Here is a 3129-nt window from a genome sequence, read left to right on the forward strand (position 1 = left end):
CTCATCCTCCAGGTGACTTTGTAGGTACTCAGTGTGCTATGGCTACTGTTCAGGTCATCTGTAGCAGAGGGTTTGGGTGATAGTCCCTCTAGGCAGGCTGTCTGTGTTACATTTTCCATCTGGGAAGCCACAGGTCTGGCTAAACCAGATCCTTGCTCTGCAGACCAGAAGCATCGGCATCACCTGGGACCTGGATAGAAATGCAGTCTCAGGCCCCACACAAACCTTTCAAATCAGACCCAATATTTCAACAACATCCCCTAGAAGGTTCATGGGCACATGAGAGTTTGTGCTGGAGTATTTTCAGGGAAAGGTTCCATCCCACCAGTCTTGCCTCCAGGAAGGGGAACTGTATAGCTCTCAGCCATCCGGGAGGTATGTTCACAGCCACTGCAGGAAACCCGCCTCCTGCCCCTCTTCTGCATCAGGGAAAGGATGTTGGCATCCCCACTGGGCTGCCTGGACCAGAGTGAGCAGCAGTGGGCATGGATCAGCTGATTACTTCTGGATCCTGTGATATGGATTATGCCACAGTAAATAAGGGCGTGGAAATGTCTGGAAACCATAGGCTGCCATTAGTGGCTGGGCCCTTCCACCCCCTTCCTGACTGCAGGCTGCCACAGGCAGCTGTGACCTGGGCAAGGCCCACTGTGGTGGGGAGGGCTGCAACCGAGCACAGCCTAGAAGCAGAGACAGGATGCTAGGGAAATGGCTAAGAGCTGAGATCCTACTCTGTGGTGCCTCCCAAGTCCAGTTGCCCAAGTCCCAGGCCCTAGCTGAGGTCTGGGAGCAGTCCTAGGAGGAGAGCCCACAAGGAAGGCTGCTCCCAGCCCCTGTGGCTAGTATACCAAGGCTGGAAGGGGCAGCTGTCTTCCCATCCAAATTCTTCATTTGACAGGAAGCAACAGGTCCAGAGAAGGGCAGGGACTTGGCTAAAGTCACACAGCTTTATCTGGAGGGTAAGATAATTGCAGTGTAAATAGCATCCCCAGTCAGGATGTAAGTGCTCAGCCTTCAAATCTTGGAGTCATCCTCCATTCATCTCTTTGTCTTACACTCTGTGGCAGATTATTATGGCTGAGAGTTCTCTGTCCTCCTCCTACGAAAGGTAAGTGTGGTGTCTAACCCCTTCCCTTTGATCAGGGCTTGCCATGGCAAGCTGCTCAACAATAGAAGGCTGTAGAAATGATGTTCTGGGACTTGAGGCTTCATTATGAGCCTCGCAGCTTCCACCTTGGTTTCCTGGACCTTTCACTCTTGTTACCCAGCTGCCTGCCATGTTCTGAGAGGTCTGGAAGAGGCCCGTGTGAAGAGGACCTACGACCTTGGCCACTAGCCCAGGCTAAGCTCCCAGCACCATCACACACACTTGCTGTGACTGAGCCATCTTGGAAGTGGCTTCAGCAGCTCCAGTCAAGCCGCCCCAGACAATGTCACATGGAACAGATGAGCCTTCCTCGCGAGTCCTGCCAAATTGCAGACTCAGGAGCAAAAACAAAAAAACTGTGCTTGTTGTAAGCCACAAAGTATTGGGGGTGGTTTGTTATGTAGCAGTAGATAACTGGAACACACCATGAATCCAATCTGTCAGCAGATCTTGTCAGCTCTGTCTTCTAAATATATCCTAAACCCAACCTCCTTGGTCTCTTGCTTGGAAGATTACAATGGCCTCCTATTGGGTCTTGCTACCTCTGGCTCCCTGCCCCCTTCAGTCTGTTCTCCTGCTAAAACCCAAGCCAGATCACAACCTGCTGCTCAGACCTCTGCAAGCTCCCTAGGTCACTCAGAGTGAAAGCCAAAGTCCTTTCCACTGCTATCCTGAGTATCTGATGCCACTTACCTCCCTGTCCTCGCCTCCTCCTCCTTTCTCCTTGGCTCCCTCAACTCCAGGTACTGGCCTTCTAGTTAGTTCTCCACCATCACAAGTTCACGCCTGCCCTGGGGCCTTGGGATTTATGACTGTGGAGCCTGAAGCACACTGTCTGCAGATACCCTGCTGGTGCACTCCCTCATTTCATTTGGGTCTCTAGTCAAATCTTTGCAGAGGAACTTCCCTGACCAAACTATGGAAAGCAGCATTCCTCTTCCTTCCCAACCCCCACATACTATTGCACCTTTCCCTGTGGCATGTAGCACTGACATTCTACGCGTTCATTTGATTTTCTTTCTCTCCAGACTAGAACACAGACTCCTTGAGAAGAGGGATTTTTGCGCCTTTGAAACTTGAATCCCCAGCACCCAGCTCAGAGTAGAGCCTGCAATGGGTGCGCAGTACACATTTGTGGAATGAGGAATGCTTGAGAGCTGCCTGGGCCAGCAGGGAGCCCTGCAGGCCTGAGGAGCCACCAGAGCTCTTTTGGAGCCCTTGTGCCTTTCTCCTGCAGACTACACGCCCCAGGGCCCCTTGCTGTGGACTTCTGGCTCCTGTTAGAAGAGGGAGCATAGAGGGGCTCCCAGGCCACACTGCCCAGCAGTCCTCCAGCCTCTTCAGCACCCAGCGTCTCCCTCAGGGCCATATCCACACCTACACCTGCCCCTGCGCCTGAATGGTTTCCTCCGGTTTCTGCTACTTATTGAAGTCTCACCTGGTGGTCGAGGTTTGGATCTCAATGTCATCCTTCTGCCACCTCCTCCACCAGGAGTCAGCTCAGATGGCCATTTGGAAGTTTTCCAAGCCTCTGGGGGCCAACGAGAGAGAGTGCCTGGGTGCAGAGTAAGGCCAGGTCAGGGAGACCATCCCTAGGGAGCCCTACTCAGAGATCTCCCAGCCGCCTGTGGTTAGACAAGGTCCATATGTGCTTCTCCTCCACTCTGAGCTCAGCAGCCTTGGTCCCCAGCCTCACCTCTCCTCCAGTGCAGCACTTTCTTAATTCCCAGGCATTTTGCATCTGGCCCCAGCAGGGCTGATCCTTTAACCCAGCTGGAAACAGTGGCAGGCTCACGTTAACGCGTTCAAAGGCCCCACTTAGCACTGCAGCCCCAGGCCCTCCTCCCCAGAGTGTCCACACATTTATATCTCCTACATTCCTCCCAGCTGCGCCCAGTGTACCTGCTTCCAGCTACTTCTCCCAATCCCCCAGTTTTATTACAAAAGATCTGACATACGACACTATGTAAGTTTAAGGTATA

Source organism: Pteropus vampyrus, unplaced genomic scaffold, assembly GCF_000151845.1.
Source record: "Pteropus vampyrus isolate Shadow unplaced genomic scaffold, Pvam_2.0 Scaffold225, whole genome shotgun sequence".
Classification (NCBI taxonomy): domain Eukaryota; kingdom Metazoa; phylum Chordata; class Mammalia; order Chiroptera; family Pteropodidae; genus Pteropus; species Pteropus vampyrus.